The 18,038-nt window shown below is 37.8% G+C and overlaps 1 pseudogene; it reads right to left on the reverse strand.

The window, feature by feature from the left end:
- Positions 1 to 16,713, reverse strand: part of LOC117077706 — a 60,203-nt pseudogene extending 43,490 nt beyond the window's left edge.
- Positions 16,714 to 18,038: the final 1,325 nt, after the last annotated feature.

The raw sequence follows: 18,038 nt of genomic DNA on the forward strand, positions 1-18,038 counted from the left end.
TGGGCTTCCCTTTGTGGATAACCCGAGTTTTCTCTCTGGCTGCCCTTAACACTTTTTCCTTCATTTCAACCTTGGTGAATCTGATGATTATGTGTCTTGGGGTTGCTCTTCTTGAGGATTTTCTTTGTGATGTTCTCTGTATTTCCTAAATTTGAATGTTGGCCTGTCTTGCTAGGTTGGGGGAGTTCTCCTGGATAATATCCTGAAGAGTGTTTTCCAACTTGGTTTCATTCTCCCCATCACTTTCAGGTACACCAATCAGATGTAGATTTGGTCTTTTCATATAGTCCCATATTTCTTGAAGGCTTTGTTTGTTTCTTTTTGCTCTTTTTCTGTAACTTTGTCTTCTCTCTTTATTTCATTAATTTGATCTTCAATCACTGATACCCTTTCTTCCACTTGATCGAATCAGCTATTGAAACTTATGTACTCATCATGAAGTTCTCGTGCCATGGTTTTCAGTTCCATCAGGTCATTTAATGTCTTCTCTACACTGTTTATTCTAGTTAGCCATTCATCTAATTTTTTTTCAAGGTTTTTAGCTTCCTTGCAATGAATTTGAACATCTTCCTTTAGCTTGGAAAAGTTTGTTATTACCGACCTTCTGAAGCCTACTTCTGCCAGCTCGTCAAAGTCATTCTCTGTCCTGCAGGGGCCATTGAAAACAATATGCTAAGAATAGATAGGGCTCAAGGACAGTATCTCCAGTTGAACTTTTAATGAACTCCAGTAGGCGCCAAGAAGGCAGACAAATAAGGAAGAGCCTAGAGACAAGGAACTAAGCAGAAGGTTACATCTGGGTAGACAAAGTTTGTTTTGCATTGTGTTATTTCTGCTGACGTGAGGTTTATGGAGTATAAATAAAGTGAGGCGGAGGCTCTGCGCGCAGCCACCATGTTCTCTGTTTGTCTTTGTCTCTTGTGTCTGTTCATTCTTCACCACCCCCAGCGCGGTCCTCAATACTGTCCAGCTTTGCTTCATTGCTGGCAAGGAGCTGTGATCCTTTGGAAGAGAAGAGGCACTCTGGTTTTCAGAATTTTCAGCTTTTCTGCTCTCATTTCTCCCCATCTTTGTGGTTTTATCTAGCTTTGGTCTTTGATGTTGGTTACCTACAAATGGGGTTTTGGTGTAGATGACCTTTTTGTTGATGTTGATGCTATTCCTTTCTGTTTGTTAGTTTTCCTTCTAACAGTGAGGTCCCTCAGCTACAGGTCTGTTGAAGTTTTCTGGAGTTCCACTCCAGACCCTGTTTGCCTGGGTATCACCAGCAGAGGCTGCAGAACATCAAATATTGCAGAAAAGCAATATTGCTGCCTAATCCTTCCTCTGGAAGCTTCATCCCAGAGGGGCAGCCACCTATAAGAGGTGTCTCTTGGCCACTACTGGGAGGTGTCTCCCACTTAGGCTACACAGGGGTCAGGGACCCACTTGAGGAGGCAGTCTGTCTTTTCTCAGAGCTCAAATGCCGTGCTGGGAGAACCACTGCTCTCTTCAGATCTATCAGACAGGAATGTTTAAGTCTGCAGAAGTTGTCTGCTGCCTTTTGTTCAGTTATGCCCCACCCACAGAGGTGGAGTCTAGAGGCAGTAGGCCTTGTTGAGCTGCAGTGGACTCCACCCAGTTGGAGCTTCCCAGCTGCTTTGTTTACCTACTCAAACCTCAGCAATGGCGGATGCCCCTCCCCCAGCCAGGTTGCCATCTCGGAGATGGATCTCAGACTGCTGGGCTAGCAATGAGCAAGGCTCCGTGGGTGTGGGAGCTGCTGAGCCAGGTATGGGAGAGAATCACCTTGTCTGCCAGTTGCTAAGACCTTGGGAAAAGCACAGTATTTGGGTAGGAGTGTCCTGATTTTCCAGGTACTCTGTCATGGCTTCCCTTGGCTAGGAAAGGGAAATCCCCTGACTCCTTGTGCTTCCCAGGTGAGGCAACACCCCACCCTGCTTCGGCTCACCCTCCATGGCCTACACCCACTCTCCAATCAGTCCCAATGAGATGAACCAGATACCTCATTTGGAAATGCAGAAATCACTCGTCTTCTGTGTTGATCACGCTGGGTGCTGCAGACTGGAGCTCTTCCTATTTGGCCGTCTTGGACCCACAACTCTGTTTCCTGACTTTTTAATGATCACCATTCTAGCTGGTGTGAGATGGTATCTCATTGTGGTTTGGATTTGCATTTCTCTAATGACCAGTGACGATAAGCTTTTTTTCATATGTCTGTTGGCTGCATAAATGTCTTCTTTTGAGAAGTGTCTGTTCATATCCTTTGCCTACTTTTTAATAGGTTTTTTTTTTTTCTTGTAAATCTGTTTAAGTTCTTTGTAGATTCTGGATATTAGCCCTTTGACAGATGGATAGATCGCAAAACTTTTCTCCCATTCTGAAGGTTGCCTGTTCACTCTGATGATAGTTTCTTTTGCTGTGCAGAAGTACTTCAGTTTAATTAGATCCCATTTGCCAATGCTGGCTTTTGTTGCCATTGCTTTTGGTGTTTTAGTCATGAAGTCCTTGCCCATGCCTATGTCCTGAATTGTATTACCTAGGTTTTCCTCTAGGGTTTTTATGGTTTTAGGTCTTATGTTTAAGTCCTTAATCAACCTTGAGTTAATTTTTGTATAAGGTGTTAGGAAGGGGTCCAGTTTCAGCTTTCTGCCTATGACTAGTCAGTTTTCCCAATACCATTTATTAAATAGGGAATCCTTTCCCCATTGCTTGTTTTTGTCAGACATGTTAAAGATCAGATAGTTGTAGATGTGTGGTGTTATTTCTGAGGCCTCTGTTCTGTTCCATTGGTCTATATATCTGTTTTGGTACCAGTACCATGCTGTTTTGGTTACTGTAGCCTTGTAGTATAGTTTGAAGTCAAGTAGCATGATGCCTCCAGTTATGTTCTTTTTGCTTAGTCTTGCTTAGTCAAGTCCAGCCTTGGCTTAGTCGTCTTGGCTATATGGGCTCTTTTTTGTTTCCATATGAATTTTTTTCCAATTCTGTGAAGAAAGTCAATGGTAGCTTGATGGGGATAGTATTGAATCTAGAAGTTACTTTGGGCGGTATGGCCATTTTCATGATATTGATTCTTCCTATCCATGAGCATGGAATGTTTTTCCATTTGTTTGTGGCCTCTCTTATTTCCTTGAATAGTGGCTTGTAGTTCTCCTTGAAGAGGTCCTTCACATCCCTTGTAAGTTGGATTCCTGGGTATTTTATTCTCTTTATAGCAATTGTGAATGGGAGTTCACTCATGATTTGGCTCTCTGTTTGTGTATTATTGGTATATAGCAATGCTTGTGATTTTTGCACATTGGTTTTGTATCCTGCGATTTTGCTGAAGTTGCTTTGAGTTTAAGGAGATTTGGGGCTGAGACAATGGGGTTTTCTAAATATACAATCATGTAATCTGCAAACAGAGGCAATTTGACTTCCTGTCTTTCTATTTGAATATCTTGTATTTCTTTCTCGTGCCTGGTTGCCCTGGCCAGAACTTCCAACTCTATGTTGAGTAGAAGTGGTGAGAGAGGGCATCCTTGTCTTGTGTCAGTTTTCTAAGGGAATGCTTTCAGCTTTTGCCCATTCAGTATGATATTGGCTGTGGGATTGTCATAAAGAGTTCTTATTATTTTGAGATACATTCCATCAATACCTAGTTTATTGAGAGTTTGTAGCATGAAGGGCTGTTGAATTTTGTTGAAGGTCTTTTCTACATCTATTGAGATGATCATGTGGTTTTTGTCATTGGTTCTGTTTATGTGATGGATTACATTTATTGATTTGCATATGTTGAACGAGTCTTTCATCCCAGGGATGAAGCCAACTTGATCGTAACAGATAAGCTTTTTGATGTGCTGCTGGATTTGGATTGCCAGTATTTTATTGACAATTTTGCATGGATGTTCATCATGGATATTGGCCTGAAATTTTCTTTTTTTGTTATGCCTCTGCCAGGTTTTGGTATCAGGATGATGCTGGCCTCATAAAATGAGTTAGGGAGATGCCCCTCTTTTTCTATTGTTTGGAATAGTTTCAGAAGGAGTGGTACCAACTCCTATTTGTACCTCTGGTAGAATTTGGTTGTGAATCTGTCTGGTCTGGGATTTTTCTTTGGTTGGTAGGCTATTAATTACTGCCTCAATTTCAGAACTTGTTATTGGTGTATTCAGGGATTCAGCTTCTTCCTTGTTTCGTCTTGGGAGGGTGTATGTGTCCAGGAATTTATCCATTTCTTTTAGATTTTCTAGTTTGTTTGCATAGAGGTGCCTACAGTATTCTTTGATGGTAGTTTGTATTTCTGTGGGATCAATGGTGATATCCCTTTATCATTTTTTTCTTGTGTCTATTTGATTATTCTCTGTTTTCTTCTTTATTAGTCTGGCTAGCAGTCTATCTATTTTGTTAATCTCTTCAAAAAACCAGCTCCTGGATTCATTGATTTTTTGAAGGGCTTTTCATGTCTGTATTTCCTTCAGTTCTGCTCTGATCTTTGTTATTTCTTGTCTTCTGCTAGCTTTTGAATTTTTTTGCTCTTGTTTCTCTAGTTCTTTTAATTGTGATGTTGGGGTGTCAATTTTAGATCTTTCTTGCTTTCTCCTGTAGACATTTAGTACTATTTATTTCCCTCTAAACACTGCTTTAGCTGTGTGCCAGAGATTCTGATACGTTGTATCTTTGTTCTCATTGGTTTTAAAGAACTTATTTACCTTTGCCTTAATTTCGTTATTTACCCAGTAGTCATTCAGGAGCAAGTTGTTCAGTTTCCATGTAGTTATGTGGTTTTGGGTGAGTTTCTTAATCCTGAGTTCTAATTTGATTGCATTGTGGTCTGAGAGAGTGTTTGTTATGACTTCCATTCTTTTGCATTTGTTGAGCAGTATTTTATTTCCTATTATGTGGTGTACATTAGGTCCGCTTGGTCCAGAGCTGACTTCCAGTGCCTGAATATCTTTGTTAACCTTCTGTCTCATTGATCTAATATTGACAGTGGGGTGTTAAAGTCTCCCACTATTATTGTGTGGGAGTCTAAGTCTCTTTTTAGGACCCTAAGGACTTGCTGTATGAATCTGGGTACTCTTGTGTTGGGTGCATGTATATTTAGGATAGTTAGCTCTTCTTGTTGCATTGATCCCTTTACCATTACGTAATGCCCTTCTTTGTCTTTTTTGATCTTTGTTAGTTTAAAGTCTGTTTTATCAGAGACTAGGATTGCAACCTCTGCTTTTTTTACTTTCCATTTGCTTGGTAAATAATCCTCCATCCCTTTATTTTGAGTCTATGTGTGTCTTTGCACGTCAGATGGGTCTCCCGAATACTGCACACTGATGGGTCTTGACTCATTATTCAATTTGCCAGTTTGTGTCTTTTAATTGGGGCATTTACCCCATTTACATTTAAGTTTAATATTGTTCTGTGTGAGTTTGATCCTGTCATTATGGTGCTAGCTAGTTATTTTGCCCATTAGTTGATGTAGTTTCTTCATAGTGTTGATGGTCTTTACAATTTTGTTTGTTTTTGCAGTGGTTGACACTGGTTTTTCCTGCCCATATTTAGTGCTTCCTTCAGGAGCTCTTGTAAGGCAGGCCTGGTAGTGACAAAATCTCTCAACATTTGCTTGTCTGTAAAGAATTTTTTTCTCCTTCATTTATGAAGCTCAGTTGGGCTGGATATGAAATTCTGGGTTGAAAATTCTTTTCTTTAAGAATGTTGCATATTGGCCCCCACTCTCTTCTGGCTTGTAGGGTTTCTGCAGAAAGATCTGCTGTTAGTCTGATGGGCTTCCCTTTGTAGGTGACCCGAGCTTTCTTTCTGGCTGCCCTTAACATTTTTTCCTTCATTTCAACCTTGGTGAATCTGACAATTACATGTCTTGGGATTGTTCTTCTTGAAGAGTATCTTTGTGGTGTTCTCTGTATTTCCTAAATTTGAATGTTGACCTCTCTTCCTAGGTTGGGGAAGTTCTCCTGGATAATATCCTTTGGAGTGTTTTCCAACTTGGTTCCATTCTCCCTGTCATTATTCAGGTATACCAATGAAACGTAAGTTTGGTCTTTTCAAATGGTCCCATATCTCTTGGAGGCTTTGTTCATTCCTTGTCATTCATTTTTTCTCTAATCTGCTCTTCATGCTTTATTTCATTAAGTTGATCTTCTGTCTCTGATATCCTTTCTTCCGCTTGATTGATTTGGCTGTGGATACTTTTGTATGCTTCAGGAAGTTCTCATGCTGTGTTTTTCAGCTCCATCAGGTCATTTATGTTCTCCCAACTGGTTATCCTAGTTAGCAATTCCTCTGACCTTTTTTCTAGGTTCTTAGCTTCCTTCCATTGAGTTGGAACATGTTCCTTTAGCTCAGAGAAGTTTGTTATTACCCACCTTCTGAAGCCTACTTCTGTCAATTCGTTAAATTCATTCTCCATCCAGTTTTGTTCCCTTACTAGTGAGGAGTTGTGATACTTTGGAAAAGAGGTGTTCTGCTTTTTGGAATTTCCAGCATTTTTATGCTGGTTTTTCCTCATCTCCGTGGATTTTTCTACCTTTGGTCTTTCATGTTGGTGACCTTTGGATGGGGTTTCTGTGTGGATGCCTTTTTTGTTGATGCTGATGCTATTTCTTTCTGTTTGTTAGTTTTCCTTCTAACAGGCCCCTCTGCTGCAGGTCTGCTGGAGTTTGCTGACGGTCCACTCCAGACCACGTTTGCCTGGGTATCACCAGCAGAGGCTGCAGAACAGCAAAGATTGCTGCCTGTTCATTTGGCTTGAAGCTTCATCCCAGAGGGGCACCGGCCAGATGCCAGCTGGAGCTCTCCTGTATGAGGTGTCTGTCAAATCGTGCTGGGAGGTGTCTCCCAGTCAGGAAGCACAGGGGTCAGGGACCCACTTGAGAAGGCAGTCTGTCCCTTAGCACAGCTTGAGCACTGTGCTGGGAGATCCGCTTCTCTTTTCAGAGCCAGCAGGCAGGAATATTTAAGTCTGCCAAAGCCGCGCCCACAGCCACCCCTTCCCCCAGGTGCTCTGTCCCAGGGAGATGGAAGCTTTATCTATAAGCCCCTGACTGGGGCTGCTGCCTTTCTTTAAGAGATGCACTACTCAGAGAGGAGGAATCTAGAGAGGCAGTATGGCTACAGTGGCTTTGCCAAGCTGCAGTAGGCTCAGCCCAGTTTGAACTTCAAGGCGGCTCTGTTTACACTATGAGGGGAAAACTGCCTATACAAGCCTCAGTAATGCAGACACCCCTCACCCCACCAAGCTCAAGCATCCCAGGTCATCTTTAGACTGCAATGAAGGCAGCAAGAATTTCAGGTCAGTAGATCTTAGCTTGCTGGTCTCCATAGGAGTGGGATCTGCTGAGCTAGACCACTTGGCTCCCTGGCTTCAGCCCCCTTTCCAGGGGAGCAAATGGTTCTGTCTCGCTGGCATTCCAAGTGCCACTGAGGTATGAAAAAATACTCCTGCAGCTAGCTCGGTGCTGGCCCAAATGGTCACTCAGTTTTGTGCTTCAAACCCAGGGCCCTGGGGGCATAGCCACCAGAGGGAATCTCCTGGTCTGTGGGTTGTGAAGACCATGGCAAAAGCATGGTATCTGGGCTGGAGTGCACAGTTCCTCATGGCTTCCATTGACTAGGGGAGGGAGTTCCCTGACCCCTTGTGCTTCCTAGGTGAGGCAATGCCCCACCCTCCTTCAGCTTGCTCTCTGTGGGCTGTACCCACTGTCTAACCAGTCCCAGTGAGATGAACCTGGTACCTCAGTTGGAAATGCAGAAATCACCCACCTTCTGCATTGATCTCGCTGGGACCTGCAGACCAGAGCTGTTCTTATCGGCCATCTTGCCAGCCCTACTCCTGTTATGTTATTTTTACAGATGAGGAAACTGAGGCTTGGTAGGAGAGAGCATTTTGGTCAAAGCTACCCAGCTAGTAAGCAACAGAACCAGACTTAAAACCCAGACTGTCTGACTCCAGAGACTGAGTTCCTAACTAATACATGACAATTATTTTTAGAAGCATATAGCTAAATAAGTGGCACTGTCAGTAAATATTTAAGAATACAGAAGAGAATGAAATTTTTTCCTCTAGGCTAAAAATTATATATATATATATATATTTGAATGTGAATTTTCATTAATATGTAAAGTTCAGTTGTACTTTGGAGCAAACAAGCTTGATATATTAAAATGGAAACTTGAAAATAAAACCATTAGAATATGAACATTTGCATTACAAAGGTTTATTTGCTTTACAAAGAATCATCACAGAGTGCTGGCTTCCACAGTACATATACTAAAAACAATCATCACAAGTTTCCTTTAAGTAACAGTATTTTCCATTGTGCTCAGAATACAATTGGCTCCCTCCCCACAAAGTAAAGAAAGAAATTCACAATGAATACACAATGTTTCAGTAATATGACGATTTTATACTACAGGATACAATTTTACCAAATTTCATATGCAAACTCTGAGGCTTTTAACAATACCAAATAGATAAGAAAAAATGAAAAACTTAGTAACAAGCTTATCTGACTCCCTCATTTTATAGATGAGAAAATGGAAGCTCAAGAGAAGTGATTTGGCCAGAATTTTACAGTTAGTTAGTTGATGGCACCTTCATTAGCGGTTTGCAAATCCCATGTTCTTTGTCTTCCCATGCAGTTTCTTTAAAACTATACTGCCTCACTGTTCTTTAATAAGAAACAAAAATAGGCCGGGCACGGTGGCTCAAGCCTGTAATCCCAGCACTTTGGGAGGCCGAGACGGGCAGATCACGAGGTCAGGAGATCGAGACCATCCTGGCTAACACTGTGAAACCCCGTCTCTACTAAAAAATACAAAAAACTAGCCAGGCGAGGTGGCGGGCGCCTGTAGTCCCAGCTACTCTGGAGGCTGAGGCAGGAGAATGGTGTGAACCCGGGAGGCGGAGCTTGCAGTGAGCTGAGATCCGGCCACTGCACTCCAGCCTGGGCGGCAGAGCCAGACTCTGTCTCAAAAAAAAAAAAAAAATAAGAAGAAGAAGAAGAAGAAACAAAAATAACATCAATACATGTTAGGTAACACATACTTACTTCTCTATAGTTATCATGCATGGACATACGTGATCCTAAATACAAGAAGATTAGGAAGCAATGAAGTATCCCATATTTACTTGGAAACTCCTATTGCAACAACTCGTTTCATGTGTTTCTCTCATCCAATTTCTCTCACCTTCTTAGGGTCTCCATTCATATGTCTGAAAACTAAGAGGGTATTTGGTTGGTTCTATGACTACATCCCTTTATCAGTGGACTCTCACATGTTTCAAACGTGATGTCAAATATATGTAGTTGCTTTACGTAAGTGATTCAGAAAAGCTTTCTCTACTAATTCACCAGGCCTGATAGAGTTACTATATACATTATTGGAGTAATACTTATAAAAGGTTAAAGGTGAAACTGTCTATTTTCACTCCTGATTTCTCTGGAGCATAATATAAGCAGTAGATAGGTGAGGTATGAAAATAAGTTATAAAGTCCCAAGAAGAATTTTCACGTGGATGATCATAGAGAAGTATAAGCACTGACTCTCTTGAATTGTGGTGGATCTAATAGCCTCTAGTCCATGTGACTGGAATTTCTATCAAGTCAATATCCAGTCCTCACTCTTAGGGGTGTTTGACTGGTACCATTTATATTTTGGTCTGGTTCATTAAACATATAATTTATTGGTTATTAAAATGCCCTGCAGCATTTTTCCATTACAGAAAAATATAAAAAGTGATTTATGCAGCTTGTGTGTAAATTGATACATGTCATAAAGACAAGAGTAGCAATTTGTTTCCAAACAGTACTTCTTTACTATCAGAACCAGTTACAGCTTTCAAAGCCTAATCACATAGAAAACTTGATTAAATGTGCCAGTTGTATTGGTTTGTATGCAAAATGCTCCCTTCATAAAATCTATTGCTCTAGATAGTATGTACTACTCTTTTAGCCTTTGGTCACAGGATGCACCTGTACAAATTGATACATAAAAATGGACCTATCAAGGAAAGGAAGGATTCTTGGCCCACATGAGGTTACCTATTTCATGCTTTATTTCCCCAGCAGTCATTTTTAGCAGCAGGGCAGACAAACTGAAGACAAATGGTGAATCAAAGGAAGGACAAAATGAAATGAAAATGAAGGACAAAAATGATAAGATATTTGCAAGGAACATCTCTTTCATGTTATATCTATTGATTATAAACAAAAATCCAAGCCCAGGAGTTATGGTTCTGGATCATCAAACCTCATCTTGACTCAAAGTGACTGCCAGAAATATTCTTCCCCAAACAGCAGTGTTTGCTTTTTCTAAACAGAATATTTCTCACCATAAAATAAAGCATTCTCATTTCAGGAAAAGGTCAACTATGCCTGAAAATTCCTTCATTACTAATGACTTTTTCAATCATATTTCTCCTTTGAATACATATGGTTTCTTTCCCTCTAGAATGTCATTTACTTGCTTTTAGCTTCTCCCTTGCCTGCAATGCTAGAGCTATGCACACCATGATTCTAAGACTAAATCACATGCTTGTCATTTCAGAGTCATTAATTTCAGTAAATAAGCATGTGTTGGGTTTTAAATATTCTATTATCAAATTCACCATGTATTTGGTGCTCTTTTACCCCAAATAATATTTTGGGGGGAATTTTAATATCACTTAGACACCATTATCAAAAATGAATGGTAGCAATGTTCTTAAGAACTGCAAATTCTGCTTCTTTACCTTCTACAGCCATAAACTAATTCACTCTACCCATCTTAATGGGGCTAGATTAATGAAGCTTTCAAAAGTGCAACATTTGGTGAAAATTAGAGAAGTACCTGAAAGACTAGTTATTTGAAAATTCACTAGCAAATGAGGTTGTGATTTTGGCTGCTGACTAGCATGTATGTAACATCCTTCTGTATTACTTCTAATATGCACCACATCCAAGTGTCTAGCATCCACACTAATGGAAGGGAGCAATAAAACAGATAATATGAAGTGGTAGGTGATTTACTGATTTCTTTATTAACCTAAGGAGTAGAGAGAAAGGGGTGTAGGGGCTGCCACAAGAGAAAAGTGCAACTTATTTTTTCCTTCTAAGGGTAGCCATAAGAAAGGAATCAAATACAAATAATTTGTCTCTGAAAATTGCCTACCTTGCCCATTACCTACTTTCCCCATGATCTAGTATCTTTGTTAATCTCCTTGCTGTTGAGGATGCCCACAAGGCTATTTCTCTTATTCTCCCCAAAGAGCCTACTCCTCTGCACATATCCTTGCTCTCTTACCCATCCAAAATCAAGCTATGCTTTCTCTGTGTTACATTTCATTTGGTCACTTACGCTTTCCAAGGTGACATAGCACACATGCTGCCATTCTGCCCCCCAAATGCCCATGGCAGACCACAATAGTCAGGTATTTCACTCTTTCCTACTAGGCCCAGAGTCAGCCTCAGAGCCTTTCTCAACAGTCCACACAGTCATTACTATTTCAATGAAACAAAAAAAGTATGTGATAAAAATTAGGTTATTTGAATACAAAGATATGTTTATAGCTTGATAAAGGGTATCACAAGTTTTAGCAGAGAATCACTAGACACATTTCCAATAAAGTAAGAAAGAAAATACAAGTGTTTTTACTATTGCTGCAGTTATGTAGCATTGGAAGGGTGACAATGACAAGTAAAGCATTCTGAGGTCTTCATGTAATTCAGGTGGAGGGTAACAATGTTGACAATTCTACAATTTGTTTGGTTTAAATAAGCATGTTAAAATAACTAGGTAGCTACTAATTTTTTAAATGAATCAATCCAAAATATTACAAGAAAGTAGAAACAAAGGAAAATAGAAAAAATAGTACAGAGAATATGTAAGATAATTTATATACATTTAGTTTCTCAGTAGGTACTACAAATGTAAATGGACTAAACTCTCAAGCTAAAAGGCAAAGATTGTTACATGGACTTTTAAAAATATCCATTTATACACCTTTTAATAGAGTATACAGAAATATTAATGTTAATAGATGAAAACATTATACTATGGAATTGTAACTCACATAAAGTGGCTATAGATACATTAGTACCAGATAAAGCAGACTTTAATTTTTTAAAAAAACAACCTTGTACTAAAGATAATTAAAAAAAAAAAAAAAACTTTGTACTAAAGATAAAGATGGTCTCTACATAATAACAAAGGCTCGATTTTCCAGAAAGATAAAACAATTCTAAAGTTCTTTTAATCAAGTAAGATAGCTCCCAAAACATAAAACAATAACAGATTTACAGAGAGAAGTTAAATAATATATCACCATTATGAGGGCTTTCAAAATAAGCATTTCAGTAATTGACAATTTGAATATATTAAAAATTAATGGGATTTGGAAGATTTGAACCATACAATTAGCAAGCTTGATCTAATGGACATAAATAGGATATTGTATCCAACAAGAACACAGTATACATTTTTTGTAAGCATACAAGTCACATTTAAGAAAACTAACCACAAGCTAGGTTATAAGGATGGCTTCAACAAATTTGAAAGGAGTGTTATCACATAAACAACATTCTTTGAGTATTCCATAAGTAAGTGAAAAATCACAAACATTTTGATATATAACAAGAAAAACTCATTTATCAACAACTAAAGACAAACAAATTCTAAACAGCTCATAGGTCAAAGAAGACTTTATAACAAAAATGAGAAAATACAGCTAAATTATCACAAAAACATTAGGCATTCAAACACACAGGATTCACTTAAAGTGGTATTTGGAAGACATTTTATAACCTTAAAGTGGCATATTATGAAAGCATAAAGGCTGAAAATAACAATTAAATTATTCATATCAAAAACTTCAAAAATAATAACTAAATAAATCAAAGGAAAATAGAAAAATGAAGAGTATTTAATGAATTAGAAAACAAATTTACAATAAAGACCAATAGAGATATAAGTTGTTTTTTTGAAAATATTTTTTAAATGAAAAACTTCTCATGGAATTAACTAAGGAAAAAAGAAAGAGAGAAAGGGCAACAATATTAGGAGTGAAGAGAGGATACCTATAGATGTTGATTTTAAACAGATAGGACAGTGCACAATTTTTTATAATAAATTTGAAAACTTGAATGAGTAAATTTCTAGAAAAATATAATTTATCAGAAGTGACTCAAGGAGAAATCAAAAACCTGAATACCCCTCTATCTATTAAATAAATTTGGTTTATAGTAAAACAAAACAAAACAAAACATCAAAAAAAAAAAAAAAAAAAAAAAAAAAAAAACTTCCAATGAAGAAAACACCAGGACCAGGCTCTAATAATTTCCAGAGAAATGCCAAAAAACAGATTATTTCAGTCTTACTCAAAGTCTTCCATAAAATACCAAAGGCAAAACCCTCCTAATTTATTTTGCAAGGCCAATGTAGCATTTATATTAGAACCAGACAAGAAAAGTTCAAACAAAAGCTTGTATGCTTTTGATGAGAATGTACTTTGTTCCCGCTACTTTGCATAAAAAAAGAATGTTGACCCTATGGATGAATAATGATATCAGTTATCTCATTTATGATTTATGATAACTTTAATTTCAAAAATAGAAAAATAATAAAGTAAACGTGAGACCAAGTTCCAGTAGGGGTATCATATGACAGTGAACAACAACAAAAAAAATGCTCTGTAATTTTATTAGATAATGGTGATCAGTTCCCTCTTTCATTCCCCACAGTGGGTAATTCAAACTTTTAATGCTATACTTTTCAAGTTCACTTCCTCTTCTTTGCCTCCTGCTTTCACTTCCTTTTTTCAGAGATAATACAGAAGTCATTGAGTCTAAAATCTCTCAATATTATTTCCTCCCAACACTTATTTATATCTGTACATAATCTTAGCCTCTCTACTCCCATTACAGAAAAAGCAACTGATGTAACCTATCCACCTGTACCATTTCCCATCTCCTCCATCACTTCATTCCATCAATTATTCCCATTTTGTCCTGTGTCTCCAACATTGCTATTTCCATTTGTTCTTTTTCAATTTAATAACATCATCATTCACCCACTCAGGCAAGTTAAAACATGAAAGAAGTTCCTGACACCTCACTCTTCCTTGCTCTCCCCCTTCCAAATCTGCACAATAACCAAGTCTTCTTGCCAATTATATCCCTTGAATATTTCTCACATTTTCCCTTTCCTTTCATTCCACTACCACTCTCTTGGTTCAGGCTTCATTCATTCATTTCTAGACTGATACAGTGCCTCCTAATTAATAGCATAGCTCAGAAAAAAGCATGAACCTTGAAGTCAGTTCATATTCAGATACCAACAATATATTTTACTGCAATTGTGACTGTAGGGAAAGTAACCTCTTTAAACCTTATTTTCCCAGCTGTAAATGGAGATAATAATGCTTGTCAGTAAGTGTTATTGTAGTGATAAGGAGAAATTATGAATATAAAATATTTAATACTATACCTTGCACATAGTAAGCACTCAAGAAATATGAACTCCTTGTCTTCTTATAACTTATTCTCCTCCAGCCCCTTTGCTACCCTGCCATGTGACTTTAACAGAAATCTGATATGTCACTTCCCTAACGAAAATCATTTGGTGGTTTCGGTTTGACCACATGTTCAAATTCAAACTCCATTAATTTAGGACATACAACTCTTCACAGGTTGACTCTCTACTCATATCTTCACTCATGCTTCAAATTCATGAGCTACTCGAAGACACAAAGGGAATTTGTCTTCTCCATCTTTAAATCTCTAGGGTCTAACAACAGTGTTAGGTTCAAAATAAAGACTGTCAACAGATGATAATCTTTTAAAGAGCACAGACACTGGTCTGGTTTGTCAAAGCTGGTCCACATTTATGTTAACACTTCAACATTCTCCACAAATTTCTTAAGTTTAGCAACTTGTGATGAAATATGCCACATAAGGCTTTCACTTAAGAACTTCATATGGGCCTAGTAGTTCTAATAATGACCTTATTTCTGACATGTCAGAATATTCTCTGCATTGAATGTTAATTCATTTTCTGTAGGTAATTTCACAAAGGCTTTAATTGTAGGGAAATAAGCTATATGATCATAGTTGACTTATCGTTTTTTTTTTTTTTTTTTTTTTTTTTTTGAGACGGAGTCTCGCTCTGTCGCCAGGCTGGAGTGCAGTGGCCGGATCTCAGCTCACTGCAAGCTCCACCTCCCGGGTTTATGCCATTCTCCTGCCTCAGCCTCCCAAGTAGCTGGGACTACAGGCGCCCGCCAACTCACCCGGCTAGTTTTTTGTATTTTTTAGTAGAGACGGGGTTTCGCCATGTTAGCTAGGTTGGTCTTGATCTCCTGACCTCGCGATCCACCCATCTCGGCCTCCCAAAGTGCTGGGATTACAGGCTTGAGCCACTGCGCCCGGCCATAGTTGACTTATCTTAACAAAGTTTCCAAATACCAACTTCCATATAGACTCATAATGATTAGTTTTCCATAACTGCCTAAATGTTGTGTTTGTTGAAGAAGAACATCATTGAATACTCTTGTAATATCCATCTACATGTAGTTTTACATTGGCTGGAGTATGGTCATGTGTGCTCTTACACCTGTTAGAATCTCTGATGGCTTTGCATTTTGTGTGTGGCTCAATTATACATAATCATCCCAACAATTAACTTAGTAAAGAGGATTTCCAGATGGGAAGTCAAATATTCTCATGGAGTAAAGGTATGTTTCCACAGCACCATGTTTGAGACACAATTTAAAACTCAGAAAGTGCAGTGTGTAATTTGTCAAGTTTAGTCACAACCAGCCTGTTTTTCTTCGTGTTCTTAATGCCTGGTTTCCCCCTTTCAGGTTACCCTTTCTTACTAGTCTGTTTTGTTTTGTTTGTTTTGTTTTGTTGATTTCTTATTCACTGCTTGACTGGTGGTTTTGGCATAATACTTGGGCGGCAACTGGTCACTAAGAGTACACTGTTCTGTGCAAATATCTGTGATGATATTTCAAGCTTGTTTTGCCATTTCATCTAGAAATATATTACATAAGGGAAGACTACATTCTCCAATATGATGTAACTCTGCTGCACACAGTTCATGAATGCAACTGATAAAATGAGTGCAATGTAGTGAAAATGCAGTTCAGCATCTTGACTGAGAAAGTAACTCCAAACACTGTTAAAGCATCTTCTCAAGAGCATGACTATAAAAACAAAATATGTAGAGCTTTGATGTTTTAAGCAACATTTCCACCAAAGAATCTATTTTTGGTATGAAAACATTATTGGATTCATCATGTTTCCAAGTTCTCTGTGATCTGAAAGGCCAAGCTAAGCCTTAGAGACACTAGTATATGCCTGTAACCTAAACCAATCTAATCTCATCCTCTGAAATCAAATACTTCTCCATCTTCGACTTATTTTACATTTACAAAGGTCATAGTGTTAACACAGAGGACATGATGCTTGAGTCATCTTCCCGGCAAACGGAAAGGTTCTGCATGAGTTCAGTGAGGACAATGGCATCAAACCCAGAAAGGTACTGCATGTAATACCTTTGCATTACAGGTCCATATTTTAAAACATTTCCCAAACTAAATACCATAAAATTGCACAACATTAAAAATAGTAAAAGACTGCTTAGTATTAGAAGCAGATCATTTCCTGAAATTCTAAAACCAGCAGCATATATTATTGCTTGTGTAAAGCCTAGTGATATTTTTAGACTCAATTTCATGGTGCCCTGTTGACATTAGCACAACCATTGTACTCCGCTGTATAATAAACAATCTTAGAGATTTATCAACTATTCATATAAATGTTAGTCCTTACCCACTTTTTATATGTTTTAAATTTGAAAATTCAAGTGTACCTGCCATAACATAAAAATAAACATTAGACTGTATCACAAAAAAGATACTTTTAAAATACAGAATACATTTTCATTCAAATACACGTCTAACTTTTAAATGAAATCCACTTCCTAACTATAAACTAGTTGATATTTGGAAATTCCTTGAGTGGATTTTGATGGAAGATACAAGTTGCTATTAATTTTTTTTTAAATGACACTCCTGTTTTGACATGTTTGTTATTTTGTGATCACAAGCATCATCGGGTTTTGATTTACTCTGAAGTTTCTTAAACTGACAGGATAATATCATGCCTTAGGAAAATTTTACCTAAGTTAATCATGAAGAGATGAATCAAAGGGAAATCAATGGCATGTAATGCAAGAGTCAAACAAAAAGCAACATAAAAAACATCTCAAATAGCTTAATTTTATGTGATAATCACAGTAGTATCACTTTGTATTTAATAAGGACATTCCTCTAAAGATGTTAAAGTTCTTTTAATGTATTACCTTGTTTTTACTCACAAAATCCTTGGGAGATAAAGGAAAATTATAACTTAGGTAAATAAAACTTGCTTTGGACCCTGGACATTTTTTGTTTTTAAATGTCAAATATTTCTGTTTTTGCCACATTCATACCACTAAGCACTAATGATGAAAATTTTACAACTAAACATGTTGCTGACAGTATATATTCATGGTCACCGCTGATCCCTAAACAATCTTGATTGTATCTCTGTGCTGTGCAGATCTTCTTTTCTGTCTTCCTGCATTTTCTATAAATTCATAGTTAGATCTAGAGGTTTGATCTAATTTAGATTCAGTTTTTATATTAAGATAAATATGTCTTAGATAGTGCTGTGTACATACTACCACTGCCACTGATGATCATTTCTCAGATTCATTATTTTATCAAGGGTTTGAACATTTGCAATATTCTAATTACATCAACAGGAAGCTTTGTTTTAAAAATATACATATAAACATGCCATTCCCCTGCATAAACTTTTTCAATGTCCATTATTGTTGGGATAAAATCTAAATTCCTTAACATAGATTATTTCAAGTGTATCAGCTGGCAGTTGTTTATCACTTCTGTCTTATATTGTGTCACTCTCTGCCTCACACTTTAGGCTTCAGACATGCTGCTGACCTTTTTGCGGGTTTCTGAATGAACCTCACTCTGGACCACTTTAGGACATTCACAT

Source organism: Trachypithecus francoisi, unplaced genomic scaffold (genome assembly GCF_009764315.1).
Source record: "Trachypithecus francoisi isolate TF-2019V2 unplaced genomic scaffold, Tfra_2.0 Lachesis_group6, whole genome shotgun sequence".
Classification (NCBI taxonomy): Eukaryota; Metazoa; Chordata; class Mammalia; order Primates; family Cercopithecidae; genus Trachypithecus; species Trachypithecus francoisi.